Here is a 20,028-nt window from a genome sequence, read left to right as displayed (position 1 = left end):
ACCAGATAAAAGTTGCAAATAGTATAAGTATTTAGAACAATGTGAGTTAAATATAGTTCACGAATATCGAGGATTTCTTTTATCTCGAATATAGAGGACGCTGTTGACTCTCGTTGATTCTGTGAAAATTGCAAACGACGCAATACTTTCTTCGATTCGAATTTGTAGCAGGTCGTAGAAATTCGAACGACGACAAATTGCAGATATTTCAGACCGTGACAGCTGTTTCAACTAAAGCTTCTTGATCAATATTTATAATTCTAATCCTACGTCTGTATTATACAAATGTGGCTATGTTTGTTTTTAATTCTCATAAAACATATATATTTCTATTTGTACTTCTTGTTATTCTTATTTCTTATTCTTTGTCACAACTGAAATTATATCTACATATGTATTCATCTGTTGAAGCCAATCTGGACATACGGGATACAACCCGTAGAATTCAGCATTAAATTCCAATATAGAAGTTCTAGAAAAATTTTAATCCAAAGTTTTAAATTGCTACCAAATACAGTTTCCGTAACTTTAAGCGTGAAGTTGAATTAACGAATTTCGTAAATCTGGTGTTAATTTAACAAAAACTTTGACAGTTAACGTAAACGGGAGCAGTGTACGGTACATTTACTCTGTATGTCCGGCATTGTAGACCGAATATGTAGGGGGAAATCTTGCCGTGGAACTAGATAGAGTGTCTCTTCGCTTCACGGTTCGTTGCATTCCGCATTGCATCGGACGTGGCACATAGGACGCCGTAGCGCTGCGAAAACGCATTCGGATAGATAATCGTGCACGAACAACTCGCCTCGCTGATCGACCTACTGGCCCATTTCTGCGCGTTTCCAACCTTGTGTTCTTGCCGTTGGCTCGAGACCCCGAATGGAAATCGCGTTTCTTGCCAGACAATCCGGTCCGCTCGGACCGTCGAAATTTATAGAAGCATAAAATCCCCCAGACGGTCCATCGTGCATTGTCATTACTATTGAATGCATTCAATATGCAAAAATATAAAAAAAAATTAAAGTAAGATACGAATTATTATATTTAGGGGTTGAGACAGCCCTCATCAAAGCTCCTATTTGATTAATTCTACTAATAAAAATGTGAATTTGCATAAAGAACCGCAGTCTAGTCATTACTCTCAACCGAGAAACTCTTTTGCTCTCTAAATGCGGAAACTTGACTTTGACGAAAAAATCTTCGAATATTCCGCATCTGGCAAAGGTGCCCTTGAACCAAATGTGACATACGATGGATCTTTTGATAGAGCATCAAGAAAAAACGTTATGTGCCAAATTTTAACCCTCTATCTTATTTGGAAGGGTAGTTATTGAGAAAATTCGGATTAACGAATTTTGTGCCTATTTCCCCTATTTAATCAAGTACAAAAATTATGAAAAAAATCTGGTGCATTGTGGTTATTGAGATACGTGTTCGAGAATTTTTTCCGATTTTTCGATTCCAAATCCTAGGTGTGAAAAATTGAAAACGCAAAAAAACACAGAAAAATACGGATTTCGTATTGAAGCTTTCGAGACACTAGATTTATATAATTACAGTAAATGCGTATTGTCATTGGTTATCTCCCTGAATTTTTTCAGATTTTTCGATTCCAAATCCTAGGTGTGAAAAATTGAAAACGCAAAAAAACACAGAAAAATACAGATTTCGTATTGAAGCTTTCGAGACACTAGATTTATATAATTACGGTAAATGCGTATTGTCATTGGTTATCTCCCTGAATTTTTTCCGATTTTTCGATTCCAAATCCTAGGTGTGAAAAATTGAAAACGCAAAAAAACACAGAAAAATACGGATTTCGTATTGAAGCTTTCAAGACACTAGATTTATATAATTACTGTAAATGCGTATTGTCATTGGTTATCTCCCTGAATTTTTTCCGATTTTTCGATTCCAAATCCTAGGTGTGAAAAATTGAAAACGCAAAAAAACACAGAAAAATACGGATTTCGTATTGAAGCTTTCGAGACACTAGATTTATATAATTACTGTAAATGCGTATTGTCATTGGTTATCTCCCTGAATTTTTTCCGATTTTTCGATTCCAAATCCTAGGTGTGAAAAATTGAAAACGCTAAAAAACACAGAAAAATACGGATTTCGTATTGAAGCTTTCGAGACACTAGATTTATATAATTACAGTAAATGCGTATTGTCATTGGTTATCTCCCTGAATTTTTTCAGATTTTTCGATTCCAAATCCTAGGTGTGAAAAATTGAAAACGCAAAAAAACACAGAAAAATACGGATTTCGTATTGAAGCTTTCGAGACACTAGATTTATATAATTACTGTAAATGCGTATTGTCATTGGTTATCTCCCTGAATTTTTTCAGATTTTTTGGTAGGGTGCGCCGTAGTAGCAAAAATCAAAAACCGATTTTTTCGTCGTTTTTCGCATGAAAAAGCATCTTATAGTTTGAATTTTTGTATTCTCTTTAATAGATAACTATATTGTATGGTTTTAAACATTTCTATGTTGAGCAGAACATTGTATACAAGAAGAAAAACAAAAATAAGTCACGAAAAAAAACCTAACTCAGACCTAACCTAGAATTATTTGTTGTGCGAAGAAATGTTTCGAATGAAAGTTATTCGACATCGATAAGAATACACAATAATTATGTCTTCGTTTATTTATCGACTCAACTTGAATTTTTCGGCCATAATACAAACAATAGAATATAATTTAATTAAATTTATTTTGCAATTAAATTGTAACCTAACCCAGACCTAACCTAGAATTATTTGTTGTGCGAAGAAATGTTTCAAATGAAAATTATTTGACATCAAGACGAATACACAATGAAAAAATTATTTCTTCACTTCTTTATAGACTCAACTTGATTTTTTCGGTGATAATACATACAACAGAATATAATTTAATTAAATTTATTTTGCAATTAAATTGTATCCTAACTCAGACCTAACCTAGAATTATTTGTTCTGCGAAGAAATGTTTCAAATAAAAGTTATTTGACATTGAGGAAAATACACAATACAAAAATTATTTCTTCACTTTTTTACCGACTCAACTTGAATTTTTCGAATATACATACAACTAGTAGTAATATACAACCGAATTCTTAAAATCGCTGCTCTGTATATGTAATTGCTAGACTGCGGATGTTTATGCATTTATGAAAAACTACAGAATGCATTTAATATGCAAAAATATAAGAAATACTTAAAGTAAGATAAGAATTATTATATTTAGGGGTTGAAACAGCCCTCTACGAGGCTTCCGTTTCATTAATTCTATTAATAAAAATGTGAATTTGCATAAAGATCCGCAGTCTAGTAATTGGAAATCATCGAAGCAAATTTATTTTGCAATTAAATTCGAAAATCTGCTGCAAAATTTTGCCTACCGCTGGCCGGAAACGTGCGCCATTGTATTGTGTGCACGTGCGCGGGAGTCGCGTTATTTCGTTGAATTTGAAGTAGCGCGTGTAAATCCCCCATGGGGGAGAAGGTGTTTAGGGTCGATCGCGCGGAAATGACGCCGGAGTGGATCGGACGGTATCGGGAAACAGTAGGTGGTAAATGGCGAAATACGGGCGGATTTTTACGAGACACTAACGCCGCGATGCCTCGAGTTAAAACTATGACCGAGCTGTTTCGTCCCTGTTAAAATAAAAATACACGACCTCGGAATGGAGTCTGTCACTACGGCTTCTTGATCCTTTCCACGCAAAATGTGTCTTGGAACGACGTGGCGATCCGACGGAGGAATAAAATTTACAGCCATCGTCCTATGCGCGTTCGCCTTTCTTCTGAAATTGTGTCAAACACTCTACAATTTAAAAAGGGAAAGAAAAACTGCAGAGGATTGTATATCATATATTTGGAAGAACGAAGTATCTAAAAAACACTACTAACGTTATTTAATAATAAAAGATATAAATTATAAAAGATCCATAATGTTGAAGTCCGGGTTGAAGAAATTAGTACGCGGGTGAAATATATATATATATATTTCAAGCAAACAATGGCGGACATTGAAACGAGCCTGACAGTCAGACAGTCAGGAATGTAATGCTGCTTCTTGCATACTTTCTAAATCTTATATACTAAAACTAAAGAAAGGAAAAAGGAGCATGGTATGACGAACCTAGGTGAACTCTACCCTTCTTGACAAAATGAGCAAGGGCTTGTCATCTAGGCGACTAAACGGCCTAAATTAATAAGGAGGTTGGTCATCCAACAATAATGTTCGCGCTTGAAATGATTGTGGTTGAGATGAGGTGATTTGAGAGTTTTTTAGATGTTTATTCTTCAACAATAATAAAGTGGACTGTATAAATGTCTCATTGAGCGCGATGAACTATATGAGGAACTGTTCCCCCGTTCTACTTTCACAAATGCGTTCAAACTTTTCGGAGACAAGTTAAGAGAGCTGTTCTCTTAAAGGACAAACTAAGAGTTGTTCGATCAAAAGACAAGCTAAGAGTGAGAGTGGTTGTCTCTCAGAAACCAAGCTAAGAAAGCTGTTCTTTCAAAAGACAAACTCAGAGTCATTGTCGTGTCCTGAGTCCGTTTCCTCCTCAGCTTAGGACCCCACCAAGAGGTGGTTTGAGGGTGGTTTTCAGATTCCTCTGTGGAATCCAGACTGTATTGATTGGCCATCGACTTGGGAGAGGACCCATTTTCCTGCCCCATTTCGGCAGGAAACTCCTCCTTCACCTCGATGGTGGAGGAAAGTCCCAGGTCATCCTGGCGAGGGTGGACGAGGTTTCCTCCCCAAGTCGAAGGCCGCGTTAATTTACCGAGGAAGAAACGGAACTCCGGATTATCAACGCAACAAGAAGTTGCGTCTGGTTTGCAACTGTTTTATGCCTACAGTATTGTCTCTATAGAAGCAACATACAATTTATGACAAACATATTACCACACTATCTATGTTAATGACATTAACAACCATAAATAGAGGAATCGAAATTAAAGCTAGAGCGTTAGGAGCTTTCACTATGTACAAGAAACGAAAGTGGCTAACGAAAGTACTCGAATGCTTGGATTTAGTTTCACAATTACGAGGCTACTCAATTCTCATCAAGTCTTATACACGGTAGTAGGTTTTTCAGTTGCTTTTTCGAGGGCAACGTTGTGTGAAATTCTCATACACAAAAGTTTCGCCATCCTTGCACTGGAGAATACCTCGGTAACTATTCATTTTTGACCCCATGCACCTTAATAATTTTTTATTCTATATTCAATAGATTTTCGAACGGCATGATTAAATGTTGCACATTATAGTTAAAGAACTCAAGGTGTCCTTCATATTTTGATAAAAAAGCCAAAACAGCAAAAAATTAATTGTTGACGTGTATGCTCCTCTTTATACCAAACAATTTTTGTTTGAAACATGTTTTTTTTGCAACATGTAGTTTACCAGAAAAATTAAGGAAAGAGTTAAATGACTCAACCTGTATAATAAAATCAACAGATTTTTACATTTACAAGGTATTCGTAAAACAAGTCTATTCTTTTTCGTGGCCATTTCTTGTACGAACAAATTTAAACACAATTAAATAATGTACGTTTGAAAAATTATTTGGTATTAAATCGTACGTCAAGAAGTTAAACCGTAGGATCTGAAACAATATGTCTACAATACGGAAACCCCAAAATTGTACCTGTAAAATTAGAAGATAATTCAATCGTGCATATTGTATTTATGATAAAATTACAAGTACGTACCATGAAATGGGTAGCAGAATTCAAATCCAAACTACAATAATCCCTCGTTAATGGTCGCTAAACCACGAATATTATCGAGGGAGGTATTAGGGAATTGTTAACTGTTAGGTTTCAACGTTTGTTTATTCTACAGATTCTCGTATGATATATCAACTTTAAAATAGTAAAGGTGAATATTGATTTGTCAGTAACGTAGGTATACAAATTGTGTTCAGTGAATCGTTTCTGGCTGTCTGTGATATTATTCATACTTCCTTCTTTAAAGTTGGCTATAGTTCACAGCGATTAGTAAAACTTTCAGGTAAGAAGTATGTACAGTATTGTCTCTATAGAAGCGACGCTCTCGGGGCTCAACGCTCGCCTATAGCGTGGACGAGAAACGATTCTTGATACTTTGTTGACGCCTACTGGAGGTGGCGAGTGTAGAAAAGAACAACGAGCATATGATAAAGAGGGACTGTGCACCCGAGAATCGCCGAATTTGCTATCGCTTCCTTCGCTTCGGGTCGCCTGTATCGAAACACAGGCGATGTTTACGCGAGCCTATACGAAATCGGTGTTCTAATTGCGACCTCTAACTCTCTTGGTAGAGGTCGCAGAATGAAATACTGATTCTGTATAGGCTCCCGTAAACATCGCCTGTGTTTCGATATAGGCGACGTGGTGTCACCTGAGCGATGCATGCCTTTGATCGCTTATTGCGTTAGTAAATAGGATCTAAATTGTATATCGTATTTGGTGTCACTTTAATCAGAAAAGAGTCACGAATATGTCGATGAAGTTTGAAAAAAGGAAGAACAAAAATAAAGATAAATTTCGTTGTTGATTTAATATTGTATATGTACTAGTGAAATCGTGTCATAACTTCAGTACATATATGTATGTATCGCTCGTTTACTGCAGTAGTGATATGACTCAAAAAGATACAACTTGCGAATTTGAACTGTTTAACCAACTTATTTTACTCTGAGTTGTCTCACGATTTCGGCAAATAAATGATAGGTCAATTAAATTACAATTCCTTTTTTCAGATGAGGATACACTTTAAAGAAAGGGCAAATGTATATTATAATTTATGAAAAACAATAATAAAAATTATGTTGTACTTGATCTTAGTTAAATCTGAAAACTGTCACAGACATGGTAAAAGTTTCAAAACAAGATAAGGAAAAATAAAAAATTTGTATTATTGCACTAGTGTTGCTTTAGTAATTTGAACCCGTATCGTATGACAATGTTCAAACGCGCCGCGATCTTGGAAAATCGCCTATAGGAAGGCACACTCGCCGATATAGGGGGCGCTGAGTTCTAACGGTACGCAATGGGGATAAGTAGAGGGGATACGATATTTGCTTATATCGTGGATGAGTTCTGAGCTTATATAGAGAAAATACTGTACATTGTTCCACATGTCGGCGATGTTCGTTGTCGTCGGTGTCTACATTTGGCCTCAACGACCGTACCACCCGCGGAACAATGTAGTCCTTCGCTGGTCAACTCGAGTGTAGCGTTTCTTTCATTTACCAAATTCTTTTCTTTTACACTGAAATTTGCCAGATGCGGGAGACTCAGAAGACCTTCGCCACGTAGTACAGTGTGTCCAACAATGGACAAAAATCAAAAAACTAAAGTCCATGTTTTATAAATTCTTACATCCCAAAATGTTAATAAAGGAACGTAGATTTTAACACTATCCAAAACTTTTACTGAATTTACCAATTTATTGTGGAAAATGATGCCAGAAATCTATTGCAATTTTTTTTAACAAAAATGTATAATTTTTGTGCATCACTTGATGCATCTTTGTATTTTTTTTAAAAAAGTGTAAGAGGACTTAGGTCGAAAATTGACTAGTTTAGAAACTATGATTTTTGTTCTGAATTCCCATTTACGCGACACATTGTGCGAAGTACCAGTCCCGCGTCTACCAACATAAAAGACAGAAAACAACTCGAATTGGCCAGCGGAATGTGCGTATTTCGTTTACCAAACACATAATTTTAACGTTTCAATTTGTTAAAGTTTTTACATTTATCTCTATGGTTTCACTTTTGCGATCATATCGAGAAATTTAGGTTAGAACGCCATATTGCTAATTTTGAATACCGAATATAATGTAATTTGGAATATTATAGTGATGTTTTCCTGTTATGTGAATTGTAGTGAACAGAAATGTGGGTGAAAGGTTCCCCATGTATGAAATATATGAAATGTTTCTTAAATTTTTGCCTGGTCAATTTGAGTATGCGTAAAGTCAAGATTTTACATCACTCGAAGACAGAATCAAAAGTCGGTACTTGTTGTATATTAAATGGCGTTAAATGTTATTAAATTGTAAGCCCCGGTGTTATGTTACGATTTAATAACCATGATTTTACGGTGGAGCAAGCTTCCGTGGAATTAACTTGACTGGACGCGGCCCATTACATTATAAACCCTGAATTTTCATTCCACTCCATAGTCGGAAGAAGTCATTATATTATCTTGCACGGAACAATGCTTGCGAATTTCAAGCCCCCTTAGTACTCCTTTCTCTAAAATTTCACTGCTTTCGAAGAAATTTAATATCAAAGGCACCAATTTTTTAGTAAAAAGAAAGATGTTAACGGAATAATATTATTATGGACTTAATACGCTTTTACAAACACTCGTTTGTAGCGTATAATTTATAAATATAGAATAAAATTGTGTACTAAATATTGAAATTGTAATCCCCAATTATACGTAAGCAAATATGTATATCTATACTATTATATAAAGAGAGAGCCGATTTTTATATTCGCGCAAAACTCAAGACCTATTGAACCGATCTTCCTCAAATTCTGACACGTTATTCCTGCATACTCTAGGACGGACATAGGCTATGTAGCATGTCTCAGAAGCGCGTTATTAACATGTAATTTATATGCAAAGATTTCATGTGTACGACTGTTTGGCAGACCACGTGACCCCTGTATATGACAGTCTACTTGCGCGCGCATGCGCATATTCGGCCCGCGCGATACCACGCCCGTAGCAGTACTGCGATGCTACCGCCAGGTGGCGAAGCTTCTCGAGCGCTTTCTCGCGAGAGAATTGCATTATCGCGGACATATATGTCAGGACGATCGTTTGATCATAAATTACTTTTGCACAAGGTCAGGTAAAGCCGAGACGGGGCATGATAGTTTGATATACAACGTTTTATGAATCTAATTTTTTTAGAATAAATTACAATTGTCATATTATAAGAATTAGTCCATTTGTTGGAATGAAGTGATAATTGTTTCTATAGTTTTATAGATTGTGGGGAATTGTAAAACCACGATAGAATAAAATTGAGTACTAAATATTAAAATTGTAATCCCCAATTATACGTAAGCAAATATGTATATTTGATATTACAACGTTTTATGAATCTAATTTTTTTAGAATAGATTATAATGTTCATATTAAAAGAATTAGTCCATTTGTTGGAATGAAGTGATAATTGTTTCTATAGTTTTATAGATTGTGGAGAATTGTAAAACCACGATGAAAGTTGATGGTATTACAATTCCATAAGAGTATAGAACTCGTGGAAACCAAATTACAATCGCTGCTGTATGCACGGTAATATCATTACCATACTACTGTATCGATCGCATCACAGTGATTGTATTTTGGTTTCCATGTGTTGACACTTTTAAAGAACAAAATGGCACCAGTGATTTCCATTATAGTTCTACGATTCCTTACAATTTATAGAACTACAGTAACAGTTATTAATACGTCCTAAAAATTGAACTATATACTAAACAGTACCATTTTACAGAGTATATTTTATACAAATAAAATTTATTATTATAAGAATATTTCTTTAAAAAATTGATGCGTTCACAGAGTAATCTAATCATTAAATGCATTAAAGGTGCGTTAGGTTTTCAGTGGTGGAATTTACTAGCGCGATAAAATGGCACCAGTGATTTCCACTATAGTTCTACAATTCCTTACAATTTATAGAACTACAGTAACAGTTATCAATACGCCCTAAAAATTGAACTATATACTAAACAGTACCATTTTACAGAGTATATTTTATACAAATAAAATTTATTATTCGAAGAATATTTCTTGAAAAAATTGATACGTTCACAGAGTAATCTAATAATTAAATGCATTAAAGGTTGCGTTAGGTTTTCAGTGGAATTTACTAGAGCGATAAAATGGCACTTTAAAAACTCGTATAATTTCAATGAAATCTGATACGGCTACGAGGATATTTACCGTGCTAAACGAAAGCTGCATTAAAGTAACATTTACCGTTAAATCTGGTGTCAATAATATCGATGACGAAGTTTAGGAAAATCTACGTCAGCGGCACCTGTCACCGCCGGGATACGAGATTGGAATCTGTCGAAGTAAATAAATTCCGGTCCGCACGTCGAAAACGAATTAAAGACTGATAGGACAGAAAAATGGATGAAATTTTAATATGTTCACGGAGAAAATTATCGTGACAAAATTCGTTATTAACGCTGCACTTGCGTTATGGAGAATTTACCAAAAGGGGAAACATGTATATCCAGGTACCATTTTGCTTCCAATAAGTCATATACATTTTATAATGTAGTGTGTTCCTAGGTTAAATTACCAAACTTATAATATAAATTTAGGATTATCGTGACAAAATTCGTTATTAACTCTGCACTTGCGTTATGGAGAACTTACCAAGGGTGGAAACATGTATATCCAGGTACCATTTTGCTTCCAATAAGTCATATACATTTTATAATGTACAGTGTGTTCCTAGGTTAAATTACCAAACTTAAAATATAAATTTAGGATTTTGAAACAACCAAAAACTAAAGTTACAAGACTATGGTGGTGAATCGAAAAATCTGGTTCGTTTTGAAAATCGATGATTACAATTATATTTCTGTTTGAGATCCATCCATTCGTGTTAGATAATTGTTAGTTGCCTAAATATTTTTGTATAATGAACAATTTGTACTGAGCTTGTTCTCCTATCAATATATACACAGTATCTTTTAAGAAAATATTTAATGATTACCTTTTCGTAAAGCAATAAAGGAATTAAATTGAGATTATTTTAATATACAGGGTGTCCCAAAGATGTTGCGGGTCCTTAAAGGGGGTGATTCGGGGGATGATTGCAAACAACTTTTTCCTTTGTGAAAATGCTCTCCGGGGTTTCGTTAACGAGATATTAACAAAAAGCACCGACCAATCAAATCGCGCGCTTTCCGCCCGAGCTCCCATGCTAGCATGGCTACGCGCCGTGCTAGCGTGGCTACGCGCCGCGCTGCGACTTGTGAACAAGCAACTCGGCATGCAACGAGGAAAATTGCGTAGAATGGCAAATGAAAAAGGCGTAGCAAATAAAATCGAACACGTTGTCATGGTTTGTTTGTTATTTAAAGTGAATGATGAATAAAGGATAAATAGATGAAAATCACGTGTAACGTAAAAAGACGAATACACATTTTTTTTAGAGGATTCGAAAATAATAGTTATTTGAAGTGGGAGGATATGGAATACGTAAAATTCCTTGTGTCAATAACGTATCCACGAAAAGGAAATTAACGAAAAGTGATCGTAGTTCGTTATTGTGATATAAATCCGTAATTTAATAACGACCAGCACTGTTGCTGATAACGAATAAGTCTGTTTAAAAAGCCCGGATAAATATTTTCGTACGAGAATTTTAAGAATTATTGCCGGAAACAAGCCATAGCTTGCGTTAAATTTAAAAATGAATGATTACCAATAAACTGACTAAAACTCACCCTTGTCGAAAATGCACCTGTAACTTGAAAACTTGTGTCACTGGGTCACTGAACCGATCCTGGTCATCGATGGACGAGCCCAGTGCACAGCTGATCCCAGGTATACGACACTACCCAAAGTTAAGGGTCGCAATGTCAGGTGCGTCCAGGTCAACGTATCGAATATTCACTTCACTGCACGGCTACTAACACTGATCACTTTATTTTTTTGTCGTGAAACGTATTGTTCTTACGTTTTAAAAATTGGTGGCCCCGAAAGGGGCCGATTGTTATTAATGAAAGTATTGCTCCACATGACGGCCTCGCGGCATCATGGACCCCGTTGAATACAATCTCGACGCTAAGCGACGAAATGTATCCTCGCTTGGCGTTTGAATATTAGGGAATTCTAACGCAAATGCTCGCACAGCAGCACTTGCGTTCCCGTTGTTCCGGGCGTACACCCAGAACATCCTATAGTACTCTTGAGCCGTGTACATTTCTACGACGGGTTTGCTAGCTGACTGACAGGATTTTTTTCAAGCAACTTCCACTACCCCGAAATAGCTTCTCTCGTTCCATTATGAGTTAACTCCCACCAGGACAAAATTTAGAGAAAAAGAAACCAGCATTTGCTGAAAAAACACGTGGCCTGCAGAAGTGCAACGAAAACTTTCACAAAAGCCCGCGTTCTGTCCTTCTACTGCCATTGTACCCATTGCCTCGAGATAGAAAACATACACCACGTGTATCGGTTCGAAAGGGCCCGAAGAGAAGAGAAACAGAAAGTCTTCGAGTTGCTATAAAGAAGAAAATGCATACCATTCCTGTTTCACCTTTCCGATACCCTGAGTTTACATCTGCTACGAGGCGAAACCAATTAAGTCATAAATTACGCGCATAATTGGTCTGCGACTTAATACGCGTCGACGTATTCCGGACGAGAGATGGTGGACAGCGGTCCCACCTCTTCCTGTGTCTCTCCGCGAGGCGTATTGATGTTGGATAATAATCTGTAATTTCTAGTTCTCCAAAATTAATCAGGCTGATCAGCCAGAGCATTTCGCCAGGGTTGCGGTTTATGACCGTATTGTCCCGCTAGTCGGCGGTAGAGAACAGTTTCCTACAGTTTCGGATAATTTATGACTTTATGACGTAAGAACAATACGTTTCACGACAAAAAAATAAAGTGATCAGTGTTAGTAGCCGTGCAGTGAAGTGAATATTCGATACGTTGACCTGGACGCACCTGACATTGCGACCCTTAACTTTGGGTAGTGTCGTATACCTGGGATCAGCTGTGCACTGGGCTCGTCCATCGATGACCAGGATCGGTTCAGTGACCCAGTGACACAAGTTTTCAAGTTACAGGTGCATTTTCGACAAGGGTGAGTTTTAGTCAGTTTATTGGTAATCATTCATTTTTAAATTTAACGCAAGCTATGGCTTGTTTCCGGCAATAATTCTTAAAATTCTCGTACGAAAATATTTATCCGGGCTTTTTAAACAGACTTATTCGTTATCAGCAACAGTGCTGGTCGTTATTAAATTACGGATTTATATCACAATAACGAACTACGATCACTTTTCGTTAATTTCCTTTTCGTGGATACGTTATTGACACAAGGAATTTTACGTATTCCATATCCTCCCACTTCAAATAACTATTATTTTCGAATCCTCTAAAAAAAATGTGTATTCGTCTTTTTACGTTACACGTGATTTTCATCTATTTATCCTTTATTCATCATTCACTTTAAATAACAAACAAACCATGACAACGTGTTCGATTTTATTTGCTACGCCTTTTTCATTTGCCATTCTACGCAATTTTCCTCGTTGCATGCCGAGTTGCTTGTTCACAAGTCGCAGCGCGGCGCGTAGCCACGCTAGCACGGCGCGTAGCCATGCTAACATGGGAGCTCGGGCGGAAAGCGCGCGATCTGATTGGTCGGTGCTTTTTGTTAATATCTCGTTAACGAAACCCCGGAGAGCATTTTCACAAAGGAAAAAGTTGTTTGCAATCATCCCCCGAATCACCCCCTTTAAGGACCCGCAACATCTTTGGGACACCCTGTATAGAGTCTTGTAATATTACAAAACAATATTTCTTGAATTTTCTTTATTCTGAGGCCTTACATTTTTATAATCGAGATTATTTCAATATATAGGGTCTCGTAATATTAAAAATCAATGTTTCTTGAATTTTTTTATTCTGAGGCCCCACATTTTTATAATCGAGATTATTTCAATATACAGGGTGTTCGGCCACCTCTAGCAAAAATTTTAATGAGCGACAGTAGAGGCCAAAATAAGACGAAAATCAAGAATACCAATTTGTTGATGGAAGCTTCGTTAAAAAGTTATTAACGTTTAAAGTGCCGCCCTTACTGAATTTTTTTCTCGAAAATGCGCAAGATTTCGGGGGTATGTCTATTCACCAAAAATGACTGTAATTGAACCCTACAACCGAAAATAATTTTTCCACAACGATTTGCAATTTTTTAATTTTTTCGAATAATTTCACACCTTCTCTATTTTTTTTCTCGAAAGTGGGCAGGATTTCGTGGGTATGCCTAATGACAAAAACTGATTGTAATTGACCCCCGCAACCGAAAATAATTTTTCCACAACGATTTGCAATTTTTTTTCTCCGTTGAAAAATTTAGGCACTTAATTGGATTTTCAGTAAGGAATTTTTTTCTCGAAAGTGCGTACGATTTCTGAGGTATGTGTAATGATAAAAAATGATTGTAATTGATCCCCGCAACCGAAAATAATTTTTTTTAAACGATTTGAAAAATTTTTTTTCGCCGAAAAATTTCAGCACCTACTCGATTTTTTTTCTCGAAAGTAGATAGGATTTCGGAGGTATGTGTACTCACCAAAAATGATTGTAGTTGACCCCCGCAACCGAAAATAATTTTTCCAGAACGATTTGAAATTTTTGAATTTAATTGTTAATAACTTTTTAACGAAGCTTCCATCAACAAATTAGTATTCTTGATTTTCGTCTTATTTTGGCCTCTACTATCGCTCATTAAAATTTTTGCTAGAGGTGGCCGAACACCCTGTATAGGGTCTCGTAATATTAAAAATCAATATTTCTTGAATTTTCTTTATTCCGAGGCCCTACATTTTTATAATAGGTTTGACTACTTTGAGTACCCTGCATGCTCAAACTTTAGATGAACATAACACAACGTATGTATCATTTACCATGACAATATTGAAGGAGGGAGATTGTTGACAAATGGATCAATGTCAGTCGAATCGAATTCCCTGTTGCTGATCGTGACTAATAATTAACTAGATGTTGCGATCCACTTACACTATAAATCAATACTGTTATGGCAGAAGATGCATGCGTTGAATCATTTCATCCAAAGTTTGAATACAAAACGTATAATGCTCATTGGAAGCAGAATAGTGATAAATCTGTTCCTTCTTCTGTGGTAATACAAAATATACAGTGGCTCACAAAAGTATTCGAACATATTTGCTTACATATGCAAACTTGAATGGCCGAAATAATGTACATTAAAGCAATTTGTTGAAACAAGTAGATGTCGATAGGAATGACAGAAAAGTCGCAGTAGACTTCGTGGTGTAGGGCACGTAAATAATGATCCGTTCGACACTGTATACGATATATATTATGAACTTTATTATTACATATAGTATTGCACACTGCACGTGGTCTCATGGCGTAAACGGCAATCACGATCCACCACACAAAAACTGCCGCCAGGGGCTCTCGCGTCGCGCAACACATTCATACAAAGCGAAGTAGACCAATGACGATCTCTGATCTAACAAGGAAGATGGAAGACTCAAGATTATGCCAGTAAAATTTGAAAAGGATTCAACAACGTAAAGAGGAGTTATGATACATTTATTAGAAACCCATTGCCCCAAAGCAATGCCAGTAAGTAGAGGCCCCATAGGCAAGTATTTTAAACATGGGAACCCGTGTCCGGAAATGCACCAGTAAAAAATTACGGCGATCTTTAACTTCGGTCTTTAGCTCCTGATGGATAGAAAACCCATCGTACTGGAAACTGTTTCTTTTGAGGTGGGTCAGTCGTGTAGGTGATAAAGATGACAAACATTGAAAGTTTTACGATGAACAACGTAAACATTTAATAAAATTATGGTCAAGAAACAATAAACTAAAAAAAGTTTGCCTACCCATCAGGCGCGAAAGACCAAAATTAAAGATCGCCGTAATTCTTTACTGGTGCATTTCCGGACACGGGTTCCCATGATTAAAATACTTGCCTATGGGGCCTCTACTTACCCTATGATTTTTGCCAAAGTTATCGTTTACACCCTATATATAGCAACCGAGGGGTCGGTCGAGCGCTTGTGAGAGCGCGACCCCTCTGGTGGCGTGCATGGGAGGCGACGCCACACTTCGTTAACCCTAATCCAAACAATAATTGATGCAACTTTGGTGATAAAGATGACAAACATTGAAAGTTTTACGATGAACAACGTAAACATTTAATGAAATTATGGTCAAGAAACAATAAACTAAAAAAAGTTTGCCTACCCATCAGGCGCGAAAGACCAAAATTAAAGATCGCCGTAATTCTTTACTGGTGCATTTCCGGACACGGGTTCCCATGATTAAAATACTTGCCTATGGGGCCTCTACTTACCCTATGATTTTTGCCAAAGTTATCGTTTACACCCTATATATAGCAACCGAGGAGTCGGTCGAGCGCTTGTGAGAGCGCGACCCCTCTGGTGGCGTGCATGGGAGGCGACGCCACACTTCGTTAACCCTAATCCAAACAATAATTGATGCAACTTTGGTGATAAAGATGACAAACATTGAAAGTTTTACGATGAACAACGTAAACATTTAATGAAATTATGGTCAAGAAACAATAAACTAAAAAAAGTTTGCCTACCCATCAGGCGCGAAAGACCAAAATTAAAGATCGCCGTAATTCTTTACTGGTGCATTTCCGGACACGGGTTCCCATGATTAAAATACTTGCCTATGGGGCCTCTACTCACCCTATCATTTTTGCCAAAGTTATCGTTTACACCCTATATATAGCAACCGAGGGGTCGGTCGAGCGCTTGTGAGAGCGCGACCCCTCTGGTGGCGTGCATGGGAGGCGACGCCACACTTCGTTAACCCTAATCCAAACAATAATTGATGCAACTTTGGTGATAAAGATGACAAACATTGAAAGTTTTACGATGAACAACGTAAACATTTAATGAAATTATGGTCAAGAAACAATAAACTAAAAAAAGTTTGCCTACCCATCAGGCGCGAAAGACCAAAATTAAAGATCGCCGTAATTCTTTACTGGTGCATTTCCGGACACGGGTTCCCATGATTAAAATACTTGCCTATGGGGCCTCTACTTACCCTATGATTTTTGCCAAAGTTATCGTTTACACCCTATATATAGCAACCGAGGGGTCGGTCGAGCGCTTGTGAGAGCGCGACCCCTCTGGTGGCGTGCATGGGAGGCGACGCCACACTTCGTTAACCCTAATCCAAACAATAATTGATGCAACTTTGGTGATAAAGATGACAAACATTGAAAGTTTTACGATGAACAACGTAAACATTTAATGAAATTATGGTCAAGAAACAATAAACTAAAAAAAGTTTGCCTACCCATCAGGCGCGAAAGACCAAAATTAAAGATCGCCGTAATTCTTTACTGGTGCATTTCCGGACACGGGTTCCCATGATTAAAATACTTGCCTATGGGGCCTCTACTTACCCTATGATTTTTGCCAAAGTTATCGTTTACACCCTATATATAGCAACCGAGGGGTCGGTCGAGCGCTTGTGAGAGCGCGACCCCTCTGGTGGCGTGCATGGGAGGCGACGCCACACTTCGTTAACCCTAATCCAAACAATAATTGATGCAACTTTGGTGATAAAGATGACAAACATTGAAAGTTTTACGATGAACAACGTAAACATTTAATGAAATTATGGTCAAGAAACAATAAACTAAAAAAAGTTTGCCTACCCATCAGGCGCGAAAGACCAAAATTAAAGATCGCCGTAATTCTTTACTGGTGCATTTCCGGACACGGGTTCCCATGATTAAAATACTTGCCTATGGGGCCTCTACTTACCCTATGATTTTTGCCAAAGTTATCGTTTACACCCTATATATAGCAACCGAGGAGTCGGTCGAGCGCTTGTGAGAGCGCGACCCCTCTGGTGGCGTGCATGGGAGGCGACGCCACACTTCGTTAGCCCTAATCCAAACAATAATTGATGCAACTTTGATACAAGAGGGATGAAATTTGTCTCGTCGAGAGTACCGGAGGACTCGCGTGTCGTGTCTGTCCGTGAAATTCGCGAACAGGGGCAGAAGCCAGACACAACTAGGCCGTACGTTCGCATTTAGGTTCGCGTAATATTTTATTCGGAACGAACGACGCCGGGGCTGGCTCGACTTCCGCGGCGCCGCGGGATGCATTTTGCAAATAGCGATATTGCGTTCGATATCGCGTGCACCACCGTGAATCGCAAAGAGATCGGGGCTTTCATTGCTGGCCCCCTTTCCGGAGGACTAAAACCGATGGTCTTCTTTTTTTCGAAACTCCTTGATCCCGTTGCACGCGTCGCGGTGCGAAACGACGCTGTATTTAAAAGACGCGCACGCGAGCTGCTCCTTTCGTCCCCGTGTCTGTGCTACGTGGCTCGAATAAGGTGCTCCTGACAAATCACAGACAACAGTTTTTGCGCAGCCTGACGGTGATTGAACGAAGTCACCGGAATCGAGAGAGGCTTGAGTGATATCGGGGACTTTACAGAATAGATTCGAGACGAACGATCTGCGTATAGGAACAATTATTTTCTATTTCTATTTTTTTTTTTTTTTTTTTTTTTGGTGCAATACTGTCACTATCGGCTTCGTAGTAACACCATTTATCTTCTATTTTTTAATTTTTAAATTCTCTATTTCTTTCTTCTACCTGTCTCCTGTTCCTTACTCCAGTTATTCCCCTCCTTTCTACTCTTTTAACTCCTTCTCCTCCCCCCCATCATCTCTTTTTCCTCTTCTTAACTCTCCCGCAACCCTAACCTCGCCTTCAGCCGAAGCTTACAACTAAAATTAAAGTTAATCTTAACCTATTACAAAAGACAATAAAACTAAAATAACAATACTTAATTATTAATTATCACTACCCCATTAGGAACATATTCCTCGTCCTCCTCGTCCTCCTAACTTTCACCGAGGAACAATTATAATCCTCAAACTGGAGCATGCAGCACTTCTCTTTATACGGGGGACCCTTTCAAGACTTTGTATTAGCCGTAAAATTCGAGAAAACCGTGCCAGGCAAATTGCAATTATAATACAGATTGTTTCAAAAAGGATCGTTCAATTAATAGACTGCTGTTGAAATATTGTTTACTTAAATAGTGGAGTCATCAGTAAACAACCCTAGCAGGACCTGCCTTAGACGCTGGTCGAGAAGTGTATATACGAATAGATGGTCTATCGAGTACTTGTGAGAAAGACAGGTTGAGTGTAGCCCTCTACTGGCGAGTATGGGAAGTGTCGCCACAGTACTTTTCAATGTAATCCTTTGCTACACTTATGCACTCGATGGTTTTATTGTTTCTGAAGAGGGGGGAAATAACACGTTTGAAACATTAAAAATGTTACTTTTAATTCTTCCTTTGAAGAATTATTCTGTTAACACTTTGACTGTCACCTCATCCATATATGGGTGATATTTACCACTATGGAACTACAAAAATTAATTCTCAAGTCAATTTTCTTATTTAATTGCTACAGTTTAAATTTGTTTTCATTTGCTCGATATTATTTTTCTCTAGAACGATACTGGTTATATTTATGTATTTTTTAGCAAACGCTCGTGTTGATGTTGTTAATGCGCGCTTTACGTTTAGATTTATACATTTATAGTATTGTGGCGTCGCCTCCCATGCTCGCCACCAGAGGGACCGCGCTCTCAAAAGCGCTCGATCGACCCCTCGGTTGCTATATGTATATGAGCCGTTTATTTTGAAAGTGGCCTAAGGCCATTTATCTTCAAATCGAGATATTTAAGGGTTTGCGTTTCAATGAATTTAAAAATATACGGATACTAATGAGTCATACTGCTTAAGTGTATCTAACGGTGTTAAATTTATAGTTCCTATTAAAATAGTGGCAATTATTAAGTGAATAATATGCGTTTTCTTATCAAGAGTGGAGTTTGGCCACTTTCAAAATTAACAACCAGATTCATTATAAAATTTGAAGGTGCCCAAGTCCATTCAACATAATTTAAGATGCTTCAAATTGAAAAAAACAATACTGAATTTATTTTACATATCTTTAAAACTCCAATTTCTTGGCGAACCTTTTCCGTTTGTTGGACGTCTTCGTTCCACAATTTTGCGCTCGACAGCTTCGTAAAGCGATACATTTTGTTTGATAAAATCTCCCAAACCCCAAAACTTCTCAAAAATATTCTTTCTTTCTTCTTCGTCGTAATTTTTTGTGCAAGCATTCCGACAACGGCAATCTTTGTTTTCGAAAATTTTTTCAAGT

General features: G+C 37.4%; 1 protein-coding gene across 1 annotated transcript in view; it reads left to right on the top strand.

Moving 5' to 3' along the window:
• Window positions 1-20,028, top strand: part of LOC122403624 (sodium/hydrogen exchanger 9B2) — a 221,689-nt gene that overhangs the window by 96,626 nt on the left and 105,035 nt on the right. The window lies entirely within an intron of this gene.

The sequence above is a fragment of the Colletes gigas genome, unplaced genomic scaffold, assembly GCF_013123115.1.
Source record: "Colletes gigas isolate AHSC1104 unplaced genomic scaffold, ASM1312311v1 Colletes_gigas_Sc00064, whole genome shotgun sequence".
In the NCBI taxonomy this organism is placed as follows: Eukaryota; Metazoa; Arthropoda; class Insecta; order Hymenoptera; family Colletidae; genus Colletes; species Colletes gigas.
The sequence above is the reverse complement of the archived record's forward strand: the minus strand, read 5'-3'. Positions and strand labels throughout refer to the sequence as shown.